The following is a 16,482-nucleotide window of genomic DNA, read 5'->3' on the forward strand; positions in this document are numbered from 1 at the left end:
TGGTGGCTACTTTGCTTCATGCACCTCACTCTGGTCCTGACCCGGGTTCCAGGCCCTGTTCTGGAAGCTGCGGTGTGACGGTGACTGAGAGACACAAAGGCACCGGCCTCCTGGAGCTGCGACTTCGTCAGGGAGGCTGAAAATTCACCAGGAACAGGAAGAAAATTTCAGAGTGCCGACGAACTTAGGAAGGCTAAAACAATGACGAGTCACGACAAGGCAGGGTGCAGGCGCCTATGATTTAGGCTAAGGGGCCCCAGGGGAGCCTCTCTGAGCAGGAGAGATTTGAGCTGAGACCTGATGGTTGAGAAGGAGCCCATCGTGTGTGAGGCAGGAAGAGGGAACGGCAGGTGCAAAGGCTCTATGGTTGGAGCAGGCAGGACTCTCTGAAGAGCGTGAGGGCCAACGTGGTGTGACCCGAGGGCTCAGCCTCCGAGGCCATGGGAGGGTCTGGATTAGGTTCTCTGTGGGAGGGGGGAGCCCAGGGAGGGCTTTGGGGCGGGGGGGGATGTGATCTTATTTGTACATTTAGAGATTGTAAGGGCGGTTCGACAGAGAATTACTGTGTGACCCACAATTCCCCTCCTAGGCATATACCTAAAAGAATTGAAAACAGGGACTCAGATAGATACTTGCACTCTGGTGTTCACAGCAGCATTATTCACAAAAGCTGGAAAACAGAAACAACCCAAATGTCCATCAGTGGATGAACAGATAAACGGTGCCAAACATATTCACGCAACGGAACATTACTGAGCAGTCAAAAGGAAGCGCTGATACACACGGCATGGATGAACCTTGAAAAACTATGCTGCTTGAAAGTCAGACATAAAAGGCCACGTGCCTGTGATCCCATTGACATGAAATGTCCACAACAGGCAAGTCCAGAGACACAGACGCACATCAGGGGGGCGCCAGGGCTGGGGTAGGGGTGGGGAGTGACTGCCACTCGGGGCAGGTTTCCTTTGTGAGGTGGTGAAAATGTCTCGGAACTAGACACTAAATGTGAATATGCCGAATGCCACTGAATTACCCGCTCGAAAATGGTTAGTAGTTCATGTTATGTTATGTGAATATCACCCCAATTAAAATGAAATTATGGGGGGAATTGAGAAGGAGCCAGGAGACTGGGGAGGTGGCTGCCGCCGTCAATCCAGGTGACAGGCGACCCAGGCCTGGGACAGGATGCTGGGGAGGGGGGTCCGAGTCGGGGCATGTCCTGGAAGCGGACCGACAGGACCCCTTCCCCATTGCACCCCCATCGGGACCACACCCTGAACCCGAACCCAGCAAACACCCACCCTCCTGCTCCCGGAAGCGAGAGTCCGTGCCAGCAGGCAGGGACGCCATGGGGCCCAGTTGGGGCCTGAGTAGGGAAGTCAGAGGGCTGTGCTGCCCTCCTGGCCTAGAGGGGCGGATGCCCCCTGCTCCTGGCCCCCAGGTGCGGAGGCCCCGCCCCTTCCCCCAGGTGTGGGCGTGGAGAAGAGGCCAGGAGGGGGGGAGTGGGGGGGGAGGGGACGAGGGGGGGAGGGAGAGAGCTGGGGGAAATGGGGGAGGGGACGATTGGAGAGGGAGAGAGGGGGGATGGGGGAGGGGATGAGGGGGAAGGGAGTGGGGAGAGAAGTGGGGGGAGAGGACGAGGGGGAGGGAAAGAGGGGCGAGAAGGGGGAAGGGGATGGGGGGGAGGGAGAGAGGTGGGGGAGCAGGGAGGGAGAGAGTGGGGAGTGTGGGGAGGGAACGAGGGGGCAGGGAGGGGGAGGAAATGGGGGAGAGGGCACCAGGGGGGAGGGAGAGAGCTGGGAGGAATAGGGGGAGGGGACTAGGGGAGAGGGAGAGAGCTGGGGGAATGGGGGGAGGGATGAGGGGGGAGGGAGAGAGCAGGGGGAGAGGGGGGAAGGGGATGAGGGGGGAGGGAGAGAGCAGGGGGAGTGGGGGGGAGGGGACGAGGGGGGAGGGAGAGAGCAGGGGGAGAGGGGGGAAGGGGATGAGGGGGGAGGGAGAGAGCAGGGGGAGTGGGGGGAGGGGACGAGGGGGGAGGGAGAGAGCAGGGGGAGAGGGGGGAAGGGGATGAGGGGGGAGGGAGAGAGCAGGGGGAATGGGGGAAGGGGATGAGGGGGGAGGGAGAGAGGTGGGGGGAGCAGGGAGGGAGAGAGCGGGGGAGTTGGGGGAGGGCTGCTAAGGGCACAGAGGAAAGGGCCCTGGCCCTGGCGACCTTGGAGGTGAGGAGAGAGCAAGCGGGCCCCAGCGGAGGGCTTGAGAGAGGAGGGGGGAGGAAACCTCTGAGGGCAAAGCTGAGGGGAAGACTGGGGAGCAGGTGCGGAGTCAGAGAGAGTCCTGGAGATGAAGGGTGCCTGTTGGGGCCACTTGGACAGTGCGTGGGGACAGCTGGGACTGTTGGGGCGTGGGCCTGGCCTGTGGGGACTTAAGGACCCCAGGAAGGGCCTGTGCTCTTCCCGCCTTGGCCGGGACTTTGGGGCCTGCAGGAGAGGCCTAGTTCTCAGGCCCCCTCCCTTGGGAGGAGGTGGGCCTGCCCTGCTTGTCCTAGGGGCTGGTCCTGGGGGTCACGTGGCTTCTGCAGAGGTGCGGCCAGCTAGGCGGGTCTACCGGCCTGGCTGTCCCTCCATCTGCAGGCCCCAGGGCCTGTCTTCACCGTGCAGGAGCTGGGGGTGGGCAGAAGGCAGTGAAGGAGGTTGGGGCAGTCCCGCCGGCAGGGGGCTGGGGGCCATCAGTGCCTGAGGCGTGGAAGACAGGGCAGGGCTGTGGATGAGCAAAGCTGGGAGGCCAGCAGGGCCAGGGGGCTCAGAAGAGAATGCCCCCCAGGGGAAGTGAACTCCATGCGCAGGTGGTCTGGGCCGGAGAGCCGGTTCAGGGGAAGCCGCCAAGAGAAAGGTCTGCAGAGCCCAGGCTGCAGCAGGATAGGGAGCAGGGGGGCCTGAGGCAACCTGGAAATGCCTGCCAGGTCCGAAGGGGCTGCAGGCTCTGTGAGATGGAGTGGAGCTGGGGAGTGATCGAGCAGGGAGGGGAGGGTCCCCGGAAGTCAAGGCCATGGCCACAGGGAGGTAGAAGCTAATTCCCGACCTTGCGACCTTGCGTGGGCCCAGGACAGGGGCTGCAGAGCCAGATGCCAACCAGGGAACAAAAATGCAGAATTGGGGCAGCTGTGAGGCAGTGAGTGGGGAGGGGGGCAGCCGTGGGGAGCTGGAGGTGCACCCCCTTTTAAGGCGGCAGCTGCTGGCTACTGCTCAGCTCAGGCCGAGAGCGATCATGTGAAAAGTCAGGCTCAGAGTCGCCAGAAGGGACTCGTCAAGAGAAGTCAGGGTTTTGTGCAAACTTGCCTGAGCTCGGCCTCTCGCACACCCATGTGCCACGTTCAGTTGCTACAATCTAGCACTTCCATCCCTCAGTTGCCCCTCAGTGGGAACAGGCACCAGGTCCACAAAAAACACCTGCACGACATTCGTAGCAGCTTCCTCGTCACTGCCAGACGCGGGACAGCAGCAGCGTAGCTGGCCCGGCAAACGGAAGACAGGCTGGGGCATCTTCTCGCCGTGGAGGATGACGCCACGTGAGAAGGAGCCAGTACCGTGCGCGGTGAGTCTCGAGACAACACTGAACAAGAGCACAGAACACGAATAGGACTGGCGCGGGCTCCTGTTCCCGTGGCATCCAGGACGCGCAGGAGCCGGCTGTGGAGTCGGCCGAGGTCCCTCACGGTGGACACTGACCCGGGGCTGGAGCTTCCGTGCTGTGGGGCTTCCTGGGCCTCGGAGGAAGCTGATAAGCATCCCTGGCCTCTCCCTCCGGGTGCCAGCAGCATGTCTCCAGTTGTGACGCATGTCCCTTGTGGGGGGCACAGTCACCTTCAGGAGAGGACCTCTGGGAAAATGATCCTCTGGGAGGGGACACCCCCTGGCCAGTGGCCTTAGGAGCTTCCAGGGGTCTGGAATATTCCATATCTTGAGCCAGGTGGTGGTGACAAGGATGGGTCATATTTTAAAAACCCACAGAGCTGTATTCTTAAGAGGTACGTGCTTCACAATAGGAGAATTAACCCTGTGACATGATGAACCCCCAAAACATCACGCTGAGTGAAAGGGCCAGACACAGAAGGCCGCGGAGTGAGTGACTCAGTTGACGTGCAAGTCCAGGACAGGCACGTCCACAGAGACACCTGCAGGTCAGCATGCGCCAGGGGCCGCGGTGGAGGGAGGAGCAATGGGGAGTGAATGCTAATGGGGACGGTTTCCTTCGGGGTGGTGAGAATGTTCTGGAATTAGGGACTGGCGATGGTGGCACAACACTTGAATATGCAAAACTGCACCAAATTGTACACTTTAAAATGGTAGACCTTACATGAGGCGAATTTCACCTCAAAAAGAAATTATTAGAAAACAAAAAAGAGTTGACCCTCACCAGCTCCACGAGCCCGACCCAGCCAGCCTGGCCATGGTGCACTTGGGTCGGGGTGGGGGGGGGGGGGGGGGAGGGAACGCCCGAAAGGGAGGCGGCTCCACAGGCTGGCGGGAGCCAGGGCCACCTTGGCAAGCGGAGGGCTGAAGCCACGTGGAGGCAGAGAAAGATGTCTGTGCTGGGAGAGTGCACTTTGGATCCAAGGGTCAGCCCTGCGAGGAGCCGGCGGAGGTCAGAGGCCAGCCGCAGATGGGCAGGGAGCGGGGCGTTCTGACGTGGACGCGGAATGACAACTGCTCAGCGGCCATGGAGGGAGGAGGACACGATGCTGGTCCAGCTGGAGGAGGGGCTCCCGCGTTTCCCCGGCTGCCCACAGGGGCGTGGGCTTCCTGAGGCTCGGCCTGCGTGGGAGACTGAGGGCCGTGAGGTGGCATTTGGGCCTCGGCCTCCCCGAGCCCCGCAGGGAAGCTGCCCCACCCCCGGGTCAGGGCTGGGCTGTGGGCCTGTCGTGGGCCGAGTGGTGGCCCCCACAAGATATGTCTGCCTAGACCTGTGAGTGTGACTTTACATGGGAACGGGGTCTTTGCAGAAGTAATTAAGTTCAGGATCTTGGATGAGCTCCTCCTGGATTGCGGGGCCTGAACCCAGTGACAAGTGTCCTGAGAAGAGAGGAGAGGGGGCAGGGAGACTGGAGGGACGTGGCCATAAGCCCAGGACCACCCGCAGCTGGAGGAGGTGAGGAAGGGCCCCCCGGGCCTCGGCAGGGCACGGCCCTGCCGATGCCTGGGTCTCAACTCTGTCCTCCAGAGCAGTGAAGGGATAAACTGCTGCCTACTCATGGCCCTTCATTAGGGCTGCCAGAGGACACTAGCACGGCCCTGCGACATCCGGAGCCCTGGGGGGCTAGTGGGACAGGGACAGGCAGCCGCAGAATGGGCCATCCCAGTGCGCTGGAGGAGGGCATCGAGGGACTATCAGCAAGTAACAAACACGCCAAGCAGCCAAGTCTAGAACACCAACTGCGTCAGCAATGGCACACGTGACCTTCAGCGTCAGTGTCAGGGAGACAGTAAGGAGTGGTGGGGACTGTGGTGAGGGACAGTGAGAATTGTCAGCATCTGTCAGCACTTGCTAAGCCCTTTCCTTACACAGCATTAACTTGCTGATCCTCGCAGCAGCTTTAGAAGCAGATGCTCCCATTATCCCCGTTCCCCGGGGGTTAACTTTGGGATGGGGCCGTATCAGCCAGGGCCCCATGAAAACAGGTGCTACTTTCCGATTGGGTCATTTGAGCAGAGCTCAATGAAGGGACAAATGTACGAAGTGTGGCAGACGTAGGGAACCTCAGGGTATCATGCCGAGCCATGAGCCAGGAAACATGGGGGCCATTAGCACCCGTAGGTCTGGGAGGCGAGAGGAGGGGCAGTTACCAGAACCTGGAGAGGTCACAGGCTGCGTGGATGGTGTGGACCCGTGACCTCTGACAGGGATGCAGCCGACCCTCAGGGGCCACAGGTGAAGGGGCCAAGCTGGGGAATGAATGTCCCCACTCCCCGTCCTATGCAGGGGTCCTCACAGGACAAACCCAACCTGAGCCAGAGGACCCAGGAGCCGGTGGGTGGGGTCCACACAGTCCCGCTCCCAGGACACCAGGCGAGGGGGAGAGGCGGAAGATTCCAGAACAGGAACATTGAGTGATTGCAACCCAGGCAGTCTGGGTCCAGAGTAGCCCTAACCACTCACCACTCGAGAACTGGCAGCACTGTGCCCTGGCCGGGCAGCCTGTGGGAGTGTGGCCTCCACTTTACGGAGCCTGCGTCTGTCAACGGAAAGCCAGGGATCCAGATTTTTAATCCCCTGATATTTCAAAGCTAGCAACTCATTACCATTTTTTAAACCCCTGCATGGGCAGATCAAATCACATCTGTGGGCTGGATTGGGCTCTGAACCGTCAAGCCCACACTCAGGAGGTGGACATGGAGCACCAGGGCAGCCAGGGGCACCATGGTGGGGGGGAGGCACCCCAGAGGGGCCTGCGGATTCGACCAGAAGGTGCTGGGGCCGGGGCAGGTGCGGGGTGTCGGGTCAGGAACTGAAGAGATGTTTTGGGTCTAGGTGGGGAAGGGCCGCTGGGAGCCAGGCGAACAGGCCTCCCCTTTGAAGGAGAGAAGCCACCGGTGGCTTTGGCACAGACAGGTGACTCGGTCGTGTCGTCCCCTCTCCCCGCCGCGAGGCTGGCAGTGGGTCTGGCTTTCCTCAGGGGGTGGAAGGACCCGGATCCCTAAACGAGTGAGGGCGGAACAGCGCCTCCCTCAGCACGCTCACAGCTTGGTGCGAGGGTGGGGGCCAGACGATGACGCCGGGATGTGTAGTAATGGTGGGCCAGCCCACATCCGAGGGGGGGCCCGGTGATGCCCTGTGCTCAGCACCTGGGGTGCAGGGGCAGCACATGGCCCTGCCTTCGAGGGAAGGGACAACCGAAGGGGGAGGACAGAGGGGAGAGGAAGATCCCAGGTGCTGAGAAGAAGATGCAGACATTGAAAGGATGTGACTGGGGGAAGGGGCCCCGGGCAGGCGGCCACCGCCCAGGAGATGGCAGTAGGCAGGGGAATGGGTCCTGGTGGGTCCCAAGCCACCCCTCGCCCCCAGGACGCAGCCGCCTGGCCCACCTCCTGCCAGAGTCGCCCCCATCACACCACCAGGAACAAACCCCCGGCTGACACGGATTGCTGCCTCGGAGCCGAGCAGGGAAGAGGAGCGAAGCCATCTGCTCTCCCTGATGGGATGTGATTCCCCTCCGCCCACGTCCTCCGGCAGCCGCCACACTGGATAAATCGTTGCAAATGGGTTTTCCCGGCCAGTCACTGGGCTGTTTTAATAACGGTTCATTTTCTGCCCCGGGGAAAAAATATTCCATCAAGAAATCGGGGATAGGGCCGGGTGGAGGAGGGGGGGATGGCTCATTCTGTGCGTGTGTGTGTGCGTGCACGGTGTCCCTGGCACCTCAGAGAAGATTCCGGAATGTCCTGCTGAGACACCAAGTGACCTGTCTGGGGGTGGGTCATGCCCAGCACATCCCATCACCTGACGAAGGACATCCCCAGCTACATTTGTGGAGCGCCTACTAGGTGCCAGTCCGAGCTGGGTGCAAGGGGACATAGTGGCCTCCAGGCAGCGCCCTCCCCGGGCTTATTCTAGAAGGGAGAGAGTGACACTAAAAAGTAGTGTGCAAAGCTATGTGCTTACGATGATGGAAACTGTTAGATCTGAGCATCACCAAGCCCCACCGCCGGGAAGGCACCCTCAAGCTGAAATGTGGGGGACAGACGACAGAGTTGCGGGGGGAAAGGTCGTGCGCATGGAGGGAACTTCCTGGACAAACATCCAGAGGCTTGAAAGACAGGCTCAGACCTAGGGGAGAAGCCTGGCACCCGTGTGAATGAGGGCCGGTCGGGGCACCGAGGAATGGCTCTGTCTCGGGCCCGGGTCAGCGGCCAGAGACCTGGGGGCCCTCCCCGTGTGTGGGCAGAGAGGACTCCTCCTGCCTGGACGTGGCCGCACCGTCCCGGGCATATTCACCCCTTTGGTCTCAAGGCCAACCGGCCATTGCTTCGCTGATTCGGAAACAGCAGCTCTGGGAGGTCACGTGGCTTGTCGAGGTCACCCTCCATCCCTCCCTGTCCCCACCCCTGTTCCTCTCCTCCTTGTAGTGGGTCCAACGGTGGCCCCCCAGAAAGATATGTCCACACCCGAGCCACCAGAACCTGTGACTGTGACCTTATTTGGAGAAACGGTGATTGGAAATGTCATTAAATTAAGAATCTCGACATGAGATCATCCTGGATTAGGATGAGCTCTGAATCCATTGACAAACGTCCTTGGAGAGAAGAGAAAGGGAGACAGACACACAGACAGAAGGAAGAAGGCCACACGGAGATGGAGGCAGAGAGGGCAGGGACACAGCCACAAGCCAAGGGACGCTGCGGCCTCCAGAAGCCTGGGACATTCTCCCGAGTCTGCAGTGGGATGCCCTGCTGTCGGCCCTGTGATGCTGATTTGGACGTCTGGCCTCCAGAGCTGTGAGACAGTAAATGTCTATGGGTTTGTTTTGTTTTCTGTTGTTTTTGAGCCACCCAGTTTGGGGCTGTTTGTTACAGAAGCCACAGGAACCTGTGCTAACTCTCTCAGCGAATCACCTGAGACTGCCTGGGTGTGTCCTCTGCCTCTCTGCATCCCTCTTCCCACCCCTCACCCGCATCCCTCTTCCCTCCCTCTCCCGCATCCCTCTTCCCTCCCTCTCCCGCATCCCTCCTCCCACCCCTCTCCCGCATCCCTCTTCCCACCCCTCTCCCGCATCCCTCTTCCCTCCCTCTCCCGCATCCCTCTTCCCATCCCTCTCCCACATCCCTCTCCCACTGGGCTCTTTTCCCCGCCCGCCAGGGAGAGGCTCCATCCTGCCAGGTCCTGCGGTCCATTCTCAGCCTCCAGGACGCTGTGCTCTCCGAGTTCCCCTCTCGCCTCCCAGCTGCCCCCTCGCGGTCTCTTCCGCTGACTCCTCCTCATCTCTGGGCCTTAATGCTGGAGACAGAGCCCTGAGCTGGCCCTCTGCTCTCCTGCGGCTACACTCACGGCCCTGGGGATTGCAACCAGCCTTGAGAATTTAAATGCCACTTAGACCTGACAATGACCTCTCCCAGTGACATCTTCTGCTCAGGCCTCTCTGCCAACCTTCAGGCGGCTGCACTTGGAAACCTCATGGGCAGGCCCAAGCATCAGGTGGGAGACAGAATTCTCTACCCCACCGCTGTCCCCGGATTTGCACCCTGCCCTGTCTGCCCCATCACCCCGTCTGCCCGTCTCCCTGTCTCCCCGTCTCTGTCAGCAGCAGCCATGGCCCCTGGGTGTGGGGGTGGGTAATGCCCCCAGCATGTTCCTGTGCACCTGGGACCCTGGAATGTGACCTTCTTTGGAAATAGGTCCTTGCAGATGTCACCAGCTAAGGCTGTCGAGATGGTCTCTTGCTGGATCTAGGGTGGGCCCTAAATCCTGTGATGGGCGGCCTTCTAAGAGGACGTACATCCGTATACCTGCGCCCACCTGCACGGCCACCAGCCCAGGCCAAGCTATCCTTGTCTCCCACTTTCACAAAAGCAAGGGTCTCCCCGCGGCCCCCAGTCCCCACCCAGCTGCTTCTCTGTGGCCAGAGAGGCCTTTCGAACCAGAGCAGACCCCAGCTGGCAGGTGCTCAGTGAGGAAGCAGTGAGCTCTGGTGGCGTCAGGCTGGCCGGGGTCCCTATCACAAGCTGGGGCAGCCCTGTCCCTCCCAGCACGCCCAGAAGAAAGGAAATGATTGCAGGGGGAGCTCCCCTGGGCCCTGGGGCAGCTCGCTGGCCTCCACCTTCCTCCCTGCGTATTCAGGCCGGGGCCACCTGCCATCCGTGGGAGCCACACTCACGAAGCACAAACTGTGTGCGCCCGACTTCTCAGTACCTCACAGGCACGGTCTCATTTAATGCCTGAAATGAGCAAGAGAGACCCTGAGAGAGAAGCGCAGAGCTGGAGGCGGCCCCCCTCCCGGTTTCAAACCCTGTGACAAAGCCGTCGTCTAACCAAACGGCCTGGGCCTGGCGGAAGGACAGACATGGGCACCAGCGGGACAGAACCGAGAGCCCAGAAACAGGCCCAGGCATGACCGTCAGCTAATGTTTGACAAGGGAGCCAGGAAGGCTCAGGGCAGAAAGGACAGTCTCCCAGTAACGGTGCCCGGTAACGGCATATTCGGATGTACAAGGATGACACTAGTCCCCTTCTCACACCACTCACAAAAGTTAACTCGAGATGGACTAAAGGTCTAATCCTTGAGAGGCGCCACGATGTAGGACTGTCATGGTCCCCACTTTAGACTCAGGGAAACTGAGGCACAGAGCAACAAAGCCGCTTGCCTAAGGGTGACTCAGCCAGTCCCCGGCAGGGCTGGGATTCGAACCCAGGCAGTTTCAGCACCAGCGCTGGGGTCTTCACTGAGATTCGGCTCACGTGTCCCCCGTGTGAAATCTCTCGCTTCTGGCCAGCCGGGTCGCACACTCGGCCTCGTCCAGAGAGCAGTGCTGTCTTGGACAGATGGGGGCCCTTCCCGCCCTCGGGGAGGCTCCTCCCAGCCGGGGAGACAGGGAATGGGTGACCTGCAAACCCCCTGATGACACGGCCACCTCGACCTGCAACGGAGGGCGCCCGGGATGTGACAGCTCCACCCAGGAGATCCTGGAAGGGCTGCCGGGCCTACGGAGTGATGCTGCGCCCATGGCCAAGCACCCCCATCGCCCGTCTTTGTGCCCTGGGCCTGCACAGGGTGCCGAGTATGCCAAAGCCGGGGGTGGGCACTGGCACTCCAGTCAGGAGTGAGCCACCCACTCTGTGTCTGGCTGCCCTCAGCTCTCCCGCGCCCTTTCCTCGGGCCGCCGTGACACCGTACCTCGGACCGGGGCTCAAAGCCGCAGGACCGTGTCCTCTCACATTCTCGAGGCCAGAGGTCTGAGTCGCGGTGTGGGCAGGACCTCGCTCGCTCTGAAGGCTCTGGGGGGGTCCTCCCTCGCTCTTCCAGCTCGCCGGGGCTCCAGCCACCCTCAGCGCCTCGGCCTGTACACGTGTCACGCCCGTCTCTGCCTCCGCCGTCCCGTGGTCGTCTCCCCTCGCGCATCTGCGTCTGCATCTCTTTCCTAGAATAAACTTATACTCCAGTCGTGTTGGTTTCAGGTCCCACCCGACTCCAGTGTAACCTCATCTTAACTAAACACATTTGCAACAACCCTATTTCCAAATAAGGTCACATTCTGAGCCATCGGCGGTTACACAATTCCCCCCATAACGCTCTCCCTCTCTTTGTCCACAGTCTCTTGTCGCCTCTCCCTGGGCTGTCCCATTAAGCGCATCCATGCTCTCATGTGGGTTTTTCTTAAAGGCTGACTTTTTTTAGAGAGATTGGCACCTGAGCTAACTACTCTTGCCAATCTTTTGTGTTGTTGCTGCTTTTTGGAGTTTTTTTTTTGTTTTTTATTCTTCTCCCCAAAGCCCGCAGACACACAGCTGTATATTCTAGTTGTGGGTCCTTCTAGTGGTGGCGTGTGGGACGCCGCCTCAGCGTGGCCTGACGAGCGGTGCCATGTCCGCACCCAGGATCCAAACCGGAGAAACCCTGCTTTACAGAGGCAGCAACTGAGGCTCGGATCGTGACACACCCAGAAGCAAGGCCAGCTGGGAGGCGAGGGCCAAGGGGGCACACAGCCACCCGACGGGCAGGCGGGCACGCTGTGTGCAAGGAGAAGGCGAGAATGAGTGTTGGGGGCGGTAACGTGTGTCCCCCATCATTCCCGCCGCCCCGCATCGAGAGGGCCCTGGAAGGGTGAGGCATCGTGCTATGGGCTCAGCATGAACTTGCTCTGGAAATCGGAGCAGCAGCATTGCCCCCGTGGAGTCTTTTCCATCCGGCAGGCGCAGGCTGTTACCGCCCCATTTTACAGATGAGGAAACTGAGGCTCAGACAGGCCCAGCGGCACCTTCTTGAGTCACTCATTCGTCAAATATTCATTGAGCGTCTCCTGTGTGCCAGGCCAGGCAGGCACTGAGGGAGCAACAGTGAGTAAAGCGAGTACTTCCCTGGAGTATCGGCCCTCAGGACGGCTTCCTTCTAGCTGGGGGAGGGGGAGGGCACCCGGGAACCTACCGACAGTGTTAGTTCTGGGAATAACAGCAGGTGCGGGCCAGGCGCTGTTCTGAGGGCCCTCCATTCATGAGGTCACTTGTTCGTCCCAACCGCTGCCTGAGGTAGTTTTTATTACCATCCTCATTTTATAAACGAAGCTACTGAAGCTCAGAGAAGGTAAGTCACACGCCCAAGGTCACACAGCCAATAACTATGGAGCCAGGGTTTGAACCTAGGCCTCTCGGGCTCCAGAGCCTGAGCTCAGGAGAGCAACGTAATGTCAGAGGCCATAGGACAGGTGACGGGGCTAAGTGGCCAGGGAAGGCCCGTCCACGGAGGTGACCTATGAGCAGAGACGTGAAGCAAGGGAGGAGGGAGCTGCGGGGATCTCTAGAAGGAACAGCCCGTGGGCAGCCTGGAGGTGAGCCCAGTGTGTCTGGGGCTCGGGGAGGGGCCGATGCGGCTGCAGCAACAGGACGAAGATGTTGTACCCCCTTTGACGCACGACGTCCTTTCAACCTCGTGAAAGTCTCCTGACACATGTTTTCGTAATTATTCTCATTTGACAGATGGGGAGACTGAGGCTCACGGCCATCAACTGAGCTGCCAGGGGGCACACAGCTTGGATCAGATCCCATTGCCCAACCCCAAGAGAAACAGCAGGGAGCAAATGGCAGCAGGCTGGGAGGGCTGCCTGGAGGAGGCGGAGGTCACCAGGACCTGCAGGGATGGGAGGAGCAGGGGGGTGGAGGGAAGGTGCCCCACGTGGCAGGGGCTACATTCCTGGGGGCAGTTCCCCGAGGAGGACAGAGTGCCAGGCACCGCCCGGCCTGAGGTCCCCAGGCCGGCTCTGCCCAGAGGGCAGGCAGCCCGGGAGCTTCCTTGTTAGTGCCTGGGCGCCCCAGCAGCCGGGGATGAAAAGGGCCTGGAGGGGAGCCGTCCTAATTTTGGCACACCTGGCAGGGGGCCCGGGGCGGCTGAAAGGGAAGCAGCTGGGGCCTGCCCCATCATTGTTCCAGCTGGGTCCACTGTCTGGGCTTCAAATGCAAGACCAGAGCACAGGGGGGTGGGGGGCGCTGGCCTCTGCTCCTCCTCTAATAGACCAAAGGGCCCTGGCGGCTCAGCTCTTTTTCCTAATTTAAAGATATTTTCAGGCATCTGGGAGCTCCCCTATGGTGAAGCAGGAAGGTTGGAATGGGGGGCCTTGAAACTCTCATCGTGGTTGTCAACGGGAGGACAGAATAGGCCAGAAGGAGGGGGGAATGAAGTTGCTTTGGGGCCAAGGGTGGGACACGGGGAGTAAGGAGACCTCTACTGTCTTCTCGGCTCTCCTCTGCCTCAGTTTCCCCTCTTTGGAACCTCTGCAACCCTCTCCGGAAGGTAGGACCCATGCAGGTGTACCCAAACATGCGCCCCTGCTAAGGAAAAGGGGGCTCTTCGGGGTCAACTCTGGCGGCCTGGAGTTGGGGGACAGTGGGCGTCTTGCCTCATGCCAGCCCCCGGACAGGGCAGCCTGGCCGCGCGGGGCGGGGTGCGGCTTCTCAGAGGCCGAGAAGCTAAGGGGGAGGGACGAGGCTGCCCCGGCCCAGGGGGCTGGTTCGCTCTGGGTTCGGCAGCCCTGGGGCCGGGGCGGAAAGTCAGGCCAGAGGGGCGCACCGCCTCCCTGTCGGGGGACGGTGCCCAGGACCCGGGATCGAGCGGGCCAGCGACCCCGGCTGGAGCGGCTGGAGCTCACGGACGGCTGGGGGTCCCCCCGTCCCGGCTCCCCTCACTGCTGGTTCCTCCCCTTTCCCTCTCCCCCCTTCCCCGCCCCCCCAGCTCTCCATCCATCGGGGCCTCCGCCTTTCCCTTCCCTCCCCCCGCCCGCCCTCCTCCCTCTGACTGGCTCCCGCCCCCGCCTCTCCGTCCTCCCAGCCCGCTCTTCCCTCCCTCCCCGCTTCCTTCCTCCATCCCGGCCTCTCTTCCACCTTCCCCAGCGGGAGAGGGGGCCGCACTCCCCGCTCCCCGGGCCGCTCCGCCATCTTGCAGGGGCCGGGGAGGCGCGGCGCGCACGAGGCGTCTTCTATGAAGCCCCCCATCCTGCGTCCACGCGGCGCCCGTTCCCGCGGAGCCCAGCAGCCGCGCCCCCCAGCCGGGGACCCCGCAGTGGAGGCCCCCCGCACGATCCGGGGACCCCGCAGGGGCGGCCCCCCACCCCCGATCCGGGGACCCCGCAGGGCCGGCCCACCACCCCCCGATCCGGGGACCCCGCAGGGGCGGCCCCCACCCCCGATCCAGAGACCCCGCAGGGGCGGCCCCCCACCCCACGATCCGAGGACCCCGCAGGGGCCCGGGGCCCCGGCTCCCAGGAGGAGCGGTCGGGGCGCACGGCTTTCCAGTAAGTCCGCGGCGAGGGCGCCCCGCAAGCCCCTCAGCGGCCTCGCAACGGCCAGAAAGGGCTCAGGGGACCCTAGGCCCCGCGCTGCTCATTCCCCTCTGCGCTTCCATCTTGGCCTCCTCGCCCTTCGCGGTCCCTCCCTGCCCACGGCCCCCCGCGAGAAGGCCCGGGGTGGAGGGGGCGCCGCCGCCCCTGTTTCCGGGGAGCCGCTCGCCACCCAGGGGCGACGCTGCAGCGACTGGGGAGGAGGATCACACGGGATCCAGGCAGCACACACGCTCACACTCACACACTCACGTACACACTGGGGACCATCGGGGCTCCCGGCTCTCCTGAGGGCCCACACCCGGCCTCTCTCTCGCTGGGCCCTGTTGGGGACACGGGGTCCAGGCTAGTGTGGGGCGGCTCCAGGATGTCTCTCCGCTCGGTCTCAGTTCACACTGCAGCCTGCCACTTGCCTGCCCTGCGGCCCAGGGACAGGTAGGGACCCCCATAGGGACAGGTGGATTTTCTGGGTTTGCAGGCCCCTCCCCCTATTACCCCACTAGCACCCTGGAGCCCCCCATCTCTAAATTTCCTGAGGTCACGCTGCCCATAACATGACACCTTTTGTGTGATTGAAAGAAGGTCAGAATTTGATTTTCTGGCCTTCTGTCATTTTCCAGCTGTGTGATCTTGGGCAAGTCACTTAACTTCTCTGAGATTCAGGCCCCTCTAAGTTGAGGATGACAACCGTCTTCAAATAGAACCTGAATTCGCCCACTTCTTCCCCTTTCTGTGGCCCCCACCCTGAGCCTGGGTCACTGTGGTTGCCTTGCCCACTTCTGCCCTCGCCCCACAGTCCTGAGCACCCCCGAGAGGGGCCTTTGATGAGACAAGAAAGTTCCCGTTGTCCCTCCGTTCAGAAGGCTGCAGCCCATCCCATGGCTCTTAAATTCCATCCACGTCCCTCACTCAGCATCTTCGGGGTCCCTCTCCACATTGCTTACTGCACTCCAGCTACCCTGAGCCTCCACAGGGCTCTTCCCCCTTCCAGCAACACCCTTCCTTCTGAATCTCCCTTGCCGGCTCTGCCTCCTTCAAGCCCAGCTCCCCCGTCACTTCCTCCTGGGATCTTCCCCAGTCCCTCCCCGCCCCCACCTTCCCAGCATGCACCGTCTGATGGTACCTCGTTCTTTGTTTTCGTGTTTTCCGTCTGCCTCACCACCCACCACAGGAACACAGACTCCTTCTAGACCTTGCCTCGTGTTCTCAGGGTCCCACGATATCTGCCGTTATTAGAGTTTCAAATATGTGTTGAATTAGTGAGTTAAATCAATAAGAATGTTGGGACTATTTATGGACGTGACTGATGTGAAGTCCTTGGCATGTCACACGCATTCGAGAAGCCAGGCTTTCTTCATGAAGATGGAGCCAGAAAAGAATAACCTGCAGCTGTTTGCTCTCATACCCACTCCCAGCCCACACCTGGGGAGATCATTTGGTATAGGAAATATTCCCTCCGGAGGAAGATATTTGCAACAGGTATATCTGACAAGGACTCATATCCAGAATATATAAAGAGCTCCTACAAATCAATAAGAAAAAGACACAACCAAATTTAGAAAATGATGGAAGCCTCGAACAGTTAACAGAAGAGAATATCAAAATGGCTAATAGGCACATGAAAAGATGCTCAGCATCAGCAGTCACCAGAGAAATGCAAATAAAGCCACAGGGAGATCCTAGGGCACACCCACCAGAATGGCTAAAGCAAGCAAGACCGATAATATCAAGTGTTGGCAGGGATGTGGAGCAACTGGGAATGGAAATACACTGCTGGTGGGAATGGAAAATGGTACACCTGCTTTGGAAAGCTTTTTGGGAGTATATCCTAACACTGCACATACACGTGCCCTGTGAGCTGGCACATTCCAGTCCCAGGTTTTGACCCAACACCTTTGTGACCTTGTGTTCACTGCAAGAGTGTTCACAGCAGCTTTATTCACAACAACCA

The 16,482-nt window shown here is 60.8% G+C and overlaps 1 long non-coding RNA gene across 6 annotated transcripts; it reads right to left on the reverse strand.

Annotated features, from left to right (window-relative positions):
- LOC139041309 (uncharacterized) lies at window positions 1–11,196 on the reverse strand. 6 transcript variants are annotated; one of them, XR_011496224.1, is made up of 5 exons: window positions 10,883–11,196; window positions 9,866–10,625; window positions 3,336–8,487; window positions 598–670; window positions 1–136 (listed from the first exon to the last, which is right to left on the reverse strand). It is a non-coding gene; the product is annotated as an uncharacterized lncRNA (long non-coding RNA). The 6 variants fall into 6 exon arrangements; XR_011496220.1 differs by having other exon boundaries at window positions 9,866–9,926; window positions 10,353–11,196; XR_011496222.1 differs by having other exon boundaries at window positions 3,336–6,229; window positions 7,080–8,487; window positions 9,866–11,196.
- Window positions 11,197–16,482: the final 5,286 nt, after the last annotated feature.

This window comes from Equus asinus, chromosome 20, assembly GCF_041296235.1.
Source record: "Equus asinus isolate D_3611 breed Donkey chromosome 20, EquAss-T2T_v2, whole genome shotgun sequence".
In the NCBI taxonomy this organism is placed as follows: Eukaryota; Metazoa; Chordata; class Mammalia; order Perissodactyla; family Equidae; genus Equus; species Equus asinus.